Source organism: Pinus tabuliformis, chromosome 1_1, assembly GCF_031772625.1.
Source record: "Pinus tabuliformis cultivar Carrire ecotype Pingquan chromosome 1_1, CPIR1, whole genome shotgun sequence".
Classification (NCBI taxonomy): domain Eukaryota; kingdom Viridiplantae; phylum Streptophyta; class Pinopsida; order Pinales; family Pinaceae; genus Pinus; species Pinus tabuliformis.
The window spans coordinates 363,430,236-363,441,605 of record NC_142297.1 but is presented as its reverse complement, the minus strand read 5'-3'; the positions used below and the strand labels follow the sequence as shown (position 1 = coordinate 363,441,605).

General features: G+C 36.4%; 1 pseudogene; it reads left to right on the top strand.

The window, feature by feature from the left end:
- Positions 1-4,932: 4,932 nt before the first annotated feature.
- LOC149213109 (polygalacturonate 4-alpha-galacturonosyltransferase-like) lies at positions 4,933-8,105 on the top strand (annotated as a pseudogene).
- The last annotated feature ends 3,265 nt before the right edge of the window (positions 8,106-11,370 follow it).

The following is an 11,370-nucleotide window of genomic DNA, read 5'->3' as shown; positions in this document are numbered from 1 at the left end:
ATGCTATAAGAAACAAGACTCCTTATGAATTGTGGTATGGACATGTTCCTTCGGTAAAACATCTCAAGATCTTTGGTTCCACCTGTTATACTTTGATACCAAAGGTACATAGAAACAAACTTGGTGCTAGAAGTCGTAAGTGTATCTTGCTGGGGTATTCAAACACCTCTAAAGCATACCGCCTCTATGATGAAGTAAATAAAAAGTTTGTTGTATCTAGAGATGTCATTTTTCTTGAATCATCCAAATCTGACAATGTTGTTGAGTGGAAACTTGATCGCTTGGATAGATTCACAAAAACGAAATCATTTTAAGAATTTGATAATCAGATTCCACATCTTGAAGGGGGGATTCCTATACTAGAACAACATGTGGAATCTTCTTCTGAAGAACAATCTCCTCTGCATGAAACTCCAACAACGGATGATGCTTTAAGTGATGCAATTGATAGAATTGGGAGACTCAATCTTGATTCAGTCCCAACTCAATTAACAGAGCAGCCTGGACCATCTTAGAAAGGTCCCCCAAAGTGGCTGACAAAGACACTTGAAAGTGTTCATCCTGATGAAATTGGAAAAACAAGAACCAGAAATTCAAACCGACAAGATGGAGGTGATGTAGATGACTCTAATTCACCTGTTGATATGGATGTTACTTATGATTGTGAATTGAACTTGTCTACAGATTTTGAACCAACTTCCTTCAAAGAAGCTGCTTCTCATGATGAATGGAAAGAAGCGATGAAAAAGGAGTATGATGCCCTCATAAAGAATGGCACTTGGAAGCTAGTTGATCCTTTATTTGGAACCAAACCTATTAGCTGCAAGTGGGTCTACAAGAACAAATACAAAGCTGATGGCTCACTTGACAAGCACAAAGCTAGGCTTGTGGCAAAAGGTTTTGCACAGAAGGAAGGGGTCGATTATGAGGAAACTTTTGCCCCCACAGCAAAATGGGCCACCATCCGGACACTCTTTGCACTAGAAACTCAGAATGGTTGGAAAGTCCATCAAATGGATGTAAAAACTGCATTCTTGAATGGAGATCTAAAAGAGAATGTTTTTATGTCCCAGCCTGAAGGATTTGCTGTGAAAGGACATGAACAAAAAGTATGCAAACTTTTGAAGTCCTTGTATGGCCTCAAACAAGCACCGCGAGCCTGGTATGAAAAACTAACTGAGCATCTTCTGAAACTCAACTTCAATTATTTTGATCTTGATGATGCAACTTTATTTGTCAAGAAAGTTGGAAAAATAGTTGTATATCTTGTGGTATATGTAGATGATCTTTTAATGACAGCGAACAATGAAAGCTACATTGCATCCATAAAGAAGGAATTGGGGAAAAGTTTTGAAATGACTGATTTGGGCTATGTTCATTACTATCTTGGCATTGAAGTAACCCAACATCCAAAATCCATATTTCTTTCTCAAAAGAAATACATTGGAGATTTGTTAAACTGATTTGGCATGACAGAGTGCAATCCTCTTTCTACTCCAATGGAACAAAACTTAAAGCTCACATCTATTGAAGGAAAGGAATTTGAGGGTGCAACAAGGTATAGACAGCTTGTAGGAAGTCTCATCTACCTCACTACTACCAGACCAGACATTTCATTTGCTGTTGGAATCCTCTCCAGGTTTATGCAAAAGCCTTGTGAGGGACATTGGTCTGCTGCAAAAAGAGTTCTAAGGTACTTGAAGGGAACTCAAGACCTTGGAATCAAGTATACATAGGTGGATGACTTCAGCTTGATTGGATACTCTGATTCAGACTTCGATGGAGACAAAGAAACTGGGGTATCTACTTCAGGATATGCTATGAGTCTTGGATCAGGAGCTGTCTCTTGGAGATCACGCAAACAATCAGTTCTAGCAGATTCCACAACAGAAGAAGAATACGTGGCAGCAGCTGAAGCAACGAAAGAAATTGTGTGGCTCAGGAAAATTCTTGAAGATTTGCAGGTAAAACAAGTACAATCAACTCCACTCATGATTGACAACACCTCTGCAATAAAGTTGGCCAAGAATCCAAAGTTCCATGATCGTACAAAGCACATCAATACTAAATATCATCTGATCCGACATCATGTTGAGGCCAAAACAATCCATCTCCGTCATTGTTCCACAAATGAGCAAATTGCAAACATCTTCACCAAAGCGCTTGGAAGAGAAAAGCTTGAAAGATTCAGAATGATGCTTGGACTCACCAACATCCCTTCAGATTAAGGGGGGGAATGTTGACACCTAATCCTCTGCGGTTGGGTGAACCTAGAATGTGAACAGTCATCAGAAGATGAACTGAGCAGTCACATTCTTGTATATAACAATAGCTACCTAATGTAATAAATTGAATTAGTTTTTCTGAGATTTCTGCCAAACTGGAGTTACTCCTGGCCTGACATAGTCGTCTTATACTATTTTAGAAAGATCCCTTTCATTGAAAACCCACTGAACAATGTATTTATGTGATCTGAGCCTTGGCGGGGAATTATCATCACCCCCAGTTAACCATTGAACCAAGACCCCATGGACCTGCTTCGAAATTTGATTTGCCTTCACCACCCCCGGTTAACCATTGAACCAAAACCCCATGGACCTGCTTTGGAATTTGATTTTCCTTTTAGCTTTTTCATGGGATCTGAAGGCGTAGATGTTATCAAACTTACTTTCCTCGCTTATTGTCAAAATTTTAGCACCTCTAACATTTTTCCAAACATTTTGTGAGTTTTCTTTATAGGTTTCCTTTCATTTGATCTGTGTGAAGCTGTGAACTCCATCTCTATATTAACACGGTATAATACCTACCGGGAGAAAGATTCAAAGTTTGTACCTCTCTCATGCAAGAGCAAAGGTTTTACCAACTGCCCCTAGAGTAATTTCTCTTGCCAAAGATAATGAAACCATTCATCCAGATAGCAAGAAATAACAATGCGCTTTCCATTTTTTAACAAAGGGAAATGCATATGACTGGTAAATTCGCTGGGCAACTTCTCGGTGAATTCGCTAGGCACTCCTCATTCTGAGGAGGATGGAACTAAGTGTGCGCTGGATTCTGCATAAGCTAGATGGGTATTATAAAAATATATTTGTTAAGAGTTCATTTCAACATCTTACTCATGGGAATTGAATCTTGTGGGAATTGAATCTGGGTGGGAAGGGTAACAATCATTCTTCCCATCCATTCATTATCCAAGCCAGACCCACTTTTCATCCATAAAGCTAAATCCACTTCTCATCAGTCAAGCTAAAACCAGTTCTGATCCACCCAACCTAGACCTAATTCATAATGACAATCTTGTTCACCAGCTACTTTCTTGCTATACATATCATTTTCACACTGTTCCCACAGTGTTCAAAGCACATTGGCAAAAAAAAACAATAGATATGATACACACCATTTTATTATTGATGTGTAATGAAATCTCGATCTTAGCATATGCATGATAGCAAAGAAACCCCATTTTTAGCTTTTCAATATTTTTATAGATATTCTTCTCCATCAAGTATTTCTACCTGACCTTTTATGCGTTTTTTGTCATTTAAAACAACACAACACAACTTCTCGGGAGATGGATCTGTTAGAATGGTATTCACTTTCCACATCTTAAAAAGCAATTCTATTTTTCTATGGCCATTTTGTTCCTTTTAAAGATCTAGGCAATTCACTTGCACTTACGTTAGCCTAATCCAAGAAAATAAATAGTGTCCCTAAACTGAAATTGAATTGACCTGAGTGGATTGAAATAGAGAGGAATTATTGAGGATACTGGAGCTCTGTCATATGTTTAAAATCACTCTTATCTATTTATCTGTGGGGTTCATAGGAACAGGCAGATGACTGGAGAAAGTAGAGTTTAACAAAGAGCATTGACTCTCTCTTCCCAAAGGAGGAAAGTATAAGAAACCTGCTACATTTGGATATCTTAAATTTGTTTTCTCCCCTATTGAGCAGAGAATTGAAAATAAATTTTATTTACTAGGCAGGTGATTGATGTCATAACAGCTAACATAGAGGACTCGGGAACTCTAAACTTCAATGTTGTTGGACGAAATGATTTATCTTCCTCATGGGTATTAGAAAAGCCCTCTGAAGTAAACCAAAGGGATATTACTAACTCTGAGGTACAATTCGTGAAGATTTTGGTTATTTTCTCTATTGAACATGTAAGGAAACCTATGTGATGATGATCTATGTAGTTGAGTAGGGTTGTATTAAGCAGGAAGTGAAAACTGACATTGGTAGTGGTGCTTCACAACAAGATGTTGTGATCTTCAATGAAGAAGGCAAGGAAAATCCTGAGGGCGGTAAAATGAATGATGAGGTGTAGAAAAAAACTTCCAATGACGAAGAACTTCTTATGAGGTTTCAAGAGGATGACATAGGAAGTGAACATTGAGACGTCAAAGAGAATGATCTTGATGGTAAGTTTTGATTTTCCCTAGTTAACTGGTCTATGATGTTGGTAGCCTACTGTAAGGTAATGTCTAGTCAAACTCTCAGGACAATGGTTGTTGTAATGTAGACCATTTGCAGCTTGAAGAAAGTCCAACAAATTTTTTGCGGACGGTAAAATTCTTTGCTGCACTAGATCGCTACTTTTTGTTCTCATGGAAAAGGGAATTGTTATATTATTTTCCAAAATCCTTTTTGAATGTTACTTCTCCAATAGAAAATTTTATATATCTTAGATTTTAACATAGTATGCTTTAATTTATAGTAGTTTAATGCTTACAGCAATTGAGACAAAAGAGGATGGAGAAAATGTCAACAGAGCTGATTCAATAGGATGAAGAAAAACGAGTTGAGATTGAAAACGCAACAATTAAATGTTCCAAGGAGGTAGATTCTATTGTCCTGGGAAAATACAACATTTGGAGGCGTGAGAATGAGACTGAGAATTCTGACTCCACTGTTAGATTGATGTGAAACCAACTGATCATGGCTAGGGTGTATTCAAGCATTTCCCAGGCTAGGAATAATCTTGATTTATACCATGAATTGATGCTTCGTATTAAAGAATGTCAGCGTACATTGGGTGAGGCTAACGCAGATTCTGATCTACCTCAAAGGTAATAGTTTTCGCATTGGCTGCTTTTGAATCAAGAGTAGTAAGTGCTTCCATTTGCATTTGGTGTTCATATCCTTTGTTTCTTTTAAAGTTGTAGTCTGTGTGTCAATCTTTCTGCTTTTCATTCTCTTTTTCATGGCCGATAATTGATATGAATGTTTCAGTGCACCTGAGAAGATCAAGGCTATGGGTCATGTCCTATCCAAGGCTAGAGAACAATTTTATGACTGTGTGACAGTAACAAAGAAATTGCAAGCCATGCTTCAGTCTGTAGACGAGCAAGTAAGGATCTTGAAAAAGCGAAGTACATTTTTAAGTCAGCTAGCAGCAAAGACTATTCCCAAGGGCCTACACTATCTGTCCATGCGATTGACCATGGATTATTACTTGCTTTCCCTTGAAAAAAGAAATTTCCTAAAAAGGACAAATTGGAGGATCCAACTCTTTATCACTATGCATTATTTTCTGACAATGTATTGGCTGCATCTGTGGTTTTAAATTCAACTGTCATGAATGCTAAGGTGAAGTGTTATTAATTTAAAATACTCTAAAGTTTGGAAGTCCAATAGTTTTGTTGCATTTTACATTTAATATTTGGATCTCATTGTAGGTGATTTACTTGTGTTTGCAGGAATCTTAAAAACATGTATTTCATCTCATCACAGACAAGTTAAATTTTGGGGCCATGAAAATGTGGTTTTTACTTAATCCCCCAAGGAAAGATGCGATACATGTAGAAAATGTTGATGATTTTAAATGGCTCAATTCCTCCTATTGCCCTGTGCTTCACCAACTTGAATCTGCAGCTATGAAAGAGTATTATTTCAAGGCAAATCACTTGACTACACTCTCAGCACGTTCCTCCAATTTGAAATATATAAATCCAAAATATTTATCCATGCTAAATCATCTTCGTTTCTATCTTCCACAAGTTTATCCCAAACTAGACAAGATCCTTTTCTTGGATGATGATATTGTGGTGGAGAAAGATTTGACCCCGTTGTGGTCAGTAGATCTTCATGGAAAGGTTAATAGTTTAGTGGAAACTTGTGGAGAAAGCTTTCGCCAGTTTGACAAATACCTTAATTTTTCCAATTTGCACATAGCCAAGCACTTTGATCCTAATGCTTGTGGTTGGGCATGTGGGATGACTGTATTTGATCTCAAAGAATGGAAGAAACAAGATATAACTGGAATATATCACAAGTGGCAGAACATGGTAAGTGTGTAGTGTGGTTTATTTATGTTAATTCCTATGATGCTTACTTTAAAGTATTTGAAGTAAATTTGAAGTAATTAGCTAGAAAACTTAATGGGTTTTTCTTTGTTCGATTTCTAAGTTTTTCTTTTATTGTATGTCAGAATGAGGATAGAGTGTTGTGGAAGCTTGGAACACTACCCCCTAGATTTTCACATTGGCTGCTTCTAAATCAAGAGTAGTAAGTGCTTCCATTTGCATTTGGTGTTCATATCCTTTGTTTCTTTTAAAGTTGTAGTCTGTGTGTCAATCTTTCTGCTTTTCATTCTCTTTTTCATGACCGATAATTGATATGAATGTTTCAGTGCACCTAAGAAGATCAAGGCTATGGGTCATGTCTTATCCAAGGCTAGAGAACAATTTTATGGTTGTGCGAGAGTAACAACAAAGTTGCAAGCCATGCTTCAGTCTACAGACAAGCAAGTAAGGACCTTGGAAAATCAAAGTAAACTTTTAAGTCAGGTGGAAACAAAGTCTATTCCCAAGGGCCTGCACTGTCTATCCATGCGATTGACCATAGATTATTACTTTCTTCCTTTTGAAAAGCGATAATTTGCTAAAAAGGACAAGTTCGAGGATCTGACTCTTTATCACTATGCATTATTTTTTGACAATGTATTGGCTACATCTCTGGTTGTGAATTCAACTGTCATGAATGTAAGGTGAAGTGTTATTAATTTAAAATACTCTAATGTTTGGAAGTCCAACAGTTTTTCTGCATTTTACATTTAATATTTGGATCTCATTGTAGGTGATTTACATGTGTTTGCAGGAATCTGAGAAACATGTATTTCATCTCATCATAGACAAGTTAAATTTTGGGGCCATGAAAATGTGGTTTTTATTTAATCCCCTAGGGAAAGCTGTGATACATGTAGAAAATGTTGATGATTTTAAATGGCTCAATTCCTCCTATTGCCCTGTGCTTCGCCAACTTGAATCCGCATCTATGAAAGAGTATTATTTCAAGGTAGATCACTCGACTACACTCTCAGCACGTTCCTCCAATTTGAAATATATAAATCCAAAATATTTATCCATGTTAAATCATCTTCGTTTCTATCTTCCACAAGTTTATCCCAAAATGGACAAGATCCTTTTCTTGGATGATGATATTGTGGTGCAGAAAGATTTGACGCCCTTGTGGTCACTAGATCTTCATGGAAAGGTTAATGGTTCAGTGGAAACTTGTGGAGAAAGCTTTCGCTGGTTTGACAAATACCTTAATTTTTCCAATCCACACATAGCCAGGCACTTTGATCCTAATTCTTGTGGTTGGGCATATCGGATGAATGTATTTGATCTCAAAGAATGGGAGAAACAAGATATAATTGGAATATATCACAAGTGGTAGAACATGGTAAGTGTGTAGTGTGGTTTATTTATGTTAATTCCTGTGATGCTTACTTTAAAGTATTTGAAGTAAATCTAAAGTAATTAGCTAGAAAACTTAATGGGTTTTTCTTTGTTCGATTTCTAAGTTTTTCTTTTATTGTATGTCAGAATGAGGATAGAGTGTTGTGGAAGCTTGGAACACTACCCCTGGATTGAACGTTTTATGGCTTGACCCATCCTTTGGACAAGTCTTGGCATGTGCTGGGTTTAGGATATAATCCTAGTGTGGACTGTTTAGAGATTGACAATGCATCTGTTGTTAATTACAATGGGAACATGAAACCTTGGTTAGAGCTGGCAATGATGAAGTGCAAGCCTTACTAGACGAAATATATAAAATATGATCATCCTTTCTTACAACAGTGCAATATAAATGAATAGTTGTGACCTCAATATTCATACTGCAATAGATTGTCAAATGTAAAGTGTAAAGGCCCTAGATTTTGGTTGATAATTCATTCTAATTCTTTTGTTTTTGGAGTTTCCTAGAAGGTTTCTAGTTTATGGCTTAATGAGTCAAGTTTTTGGAGGTGTAGTGGCCTAGCCAAGTTTAATATTTACAAATTTTGTGTCCTCATTGCATTCCTTCATTGTTGGAAGTAAACTCCTATATAAGTATTCTTTTCTTTGTTAGTTAATATTTATCTTTCATTAAGTAATTACACAAATTGTCCTTCCAAGAACAGAAAGAAGTACAAGACACGGAGATTTAGGCTTTCAACCGAGGGCAAAACCTCTCAATAGGGGAAATCCCAACAATCCTCCTCTTATTGAATTTATTCAAAATGAGATATCCAACACAAGACCAAAGAGTCCCTCCAAGTCAGCCCTCCTCTTTAAGTCAAGGTCAATAGTTGAGTCTCTGCCTAGTCAAAGTTAGAAGCAACTTTTGAATTTCTGTCCTTATTACAGGTTTAGTCTCTTATTATAATACACTGACTTCTAGTTACAGACTCTTTGCCTTCTATTACTGATCTTTGGCTACTACAGCAAAACCTTAACTCTTTACCACAGATGTTTAAATCCTGCTACAAATAGATAGCTTTAGATTGAGATTCAGCTTAGTCACAGACTTTGGTCTCTTCAAGTGTTGTAGACTTCTTTTTATCCTCAGTTTTTCTTCTCCCGTTGGATTACAGACTTCGAGATTTTTCACTTTCTTGGTTGCTACCCAAAAGAGGTCGAATATAGGCTAAAACACCTGGATATCATTCTCCATGAGCTTTGACTTAACTAAACAAAGAGTGACTATGCCTGGATTGTTACCTTTGTAATGTTGAAATGTCCTGCAATCTTTGCATGTGACAAGATGTAATAGCCCTAATTGGACAACACTGAAACTAGCTCAATTCAGTGTTTAACTGCCATGACCAATTCCTTCATTTTCCCATAGCAGCTATGCTGCAATAGTCTCACATGGAGCGAGGGTTAATTTGCACATGGACATCTCTCTTTTGACAATGAAGGCAATGTGCTAGGCTCTCATCTAATATATGTTCCTAAGATATAATAAACTTATGGTGTATGAGTTATCATCATTCTTACTCCTTAGTTATATTATATGTGCTCCCTGTCTTTGTGCTCATGGCTGAAATAATAACTCTGCATTGAATTTCTATTAGCATCATTCAGAAACTCTTGATTGATTGATGCTCTATGAAATGCATCAGCTCTAAGTTACTCATAATCCACTTTCTTGTTGAGTTAGAGATCAACTGCCACGGTTCTGGAGCTGTTGCATTTCCTCAAGGAGTTGCTAATTTGGTTTCTGTACAACTGTTAAAAATTTCTCTCTCCTTTCCTGGAGTGTTCTTCAGTGTTCTTGGGTAGATTTCTACTTACTAGAGCCGTTTCCCTCTCCATTGAGCATTATTTTCATTTGCTAAGGTGAGTTGGAGCTCAATATTAGTTTTCTAAGAGGCCATGGTTACTAGACAAGGCCATACATAACTGTAGGAGATCATTGGCTTTCCAATTTCCCTTCATTCCCATAAATCCATCAAATACATGGGTGTTGAAATCTACGAGGCAAAACATTTTTGATGTATATTTATGGTAGAATGTAATTATATTATAATGTGGTTAAATTGAGATTCATTACTTGAGTGATTGAAATTATATGTTGTTCCATTGGTATTGGGAATCGTTACATGAGAACCCATTAACTATAATTATTCACCATTAACATCCAGAGGTTGTTCTATACTAGAATGATGATTGTCCAGTATGATGTATAATGAGGATAAGGTTGAAGAAATGAATGAGGAGAAATCACATTCAAGGGCCAGTGTGGATGAAAGTTGTACTGTAGAAAAAGAAAATACAACAGTATGGACAAATATGGACAAATTCTAATGAAGAACATGCAACATTAGCCAACTTCGATGAAAACACAAAGTGTGAACAATTTGAGTTATTTGATTTCACACTTATTGCATATTCAACTGGTGGATCTGTATCTCCTTGTATTGATAATATGGAAGATCAAGATTACATACAACAATGCATACACACTTTTACCTTAAGGCAAAGTGTTGGGCAAAAGACCCTCAAGCAAATCTCCCCTGAGACAAGTATCAACTCAGTGAGAAAAAACTGTTGTAAAGATGCTAGCAGTCAATTATCCAGGGTGATTTTTGGATGCCCTCACAAGAACTAAAGATTGTATCCCACTATCGAAAGGATCTTCTCTCAACTAAAAAGAGTATGCTAATAAATGCTTATGGGAAAAAGGCACAACACATTTATCTTTGGTTGGGAGTTTATCCATATTGCCCATGATGTAAATAGCTATAATGTCATGTTGAGTACATTTTTGGCACACCTTTAAGAAGGTATCATTATCGAATGGGGGCTAGAAATTTAAAATGTTATCCATTGAATTAGATATAGGATTATATTTGTCTAGATGGGAAGGTTGATATAGTTTGAGCTTGTAGGAATTAATTATTGGAGAATACCCTATTGCAGAGGAAGCTTTGGGTTGAATGAAATTTCATGAACCTACTCTAGAATATGTGAGCTAAATTTTTTATTTTTAATATATTTTTACCTTGTACTATTTCTTATGACGGATGGCATATGATATGTAGGAAGCTTTTCACTCTATAGAATATATTCATGGCCTTTTGTATGGTCAAGAAGATTCCTAAACCTTAAATGACAACAATCTGCTATTCAAAGTTAACAAAGATATTTTGGATATTAGAAATTCATTTGTATCAAGCTCTATATCCTCCAGAAAAGCTACAATAAATACTTAGCATAGAAGGATTTGCAGCTGATGGCATCATCTGGATTGTTGGCTGCCATTGTGAAATGGGATGAGGGAAATGTGTAGAAAAATCATATTCTAGAAACCATTTATCTTTGGTTGGGAGTTTACCCATATTGCCCATGATGTAAATAGTTATAATGTCATGTTGAGTAGATTTTTGGCACACCTTTAAGAAGGTATCACTATCGAATGGGGGGCAGAAATCTAAAATGTTATAGGAATTAATTATTCGAGAATTCCCTATTGCAGAGGAAGCTTTGGGTTGAATGAAATTTCATGAACCTACTATAGAATCTGTGAGCTAAATTATTTTTATTTTTAATATATTTTTTCCTTATACTATTTCTTATGACAGATGGCATATGATAT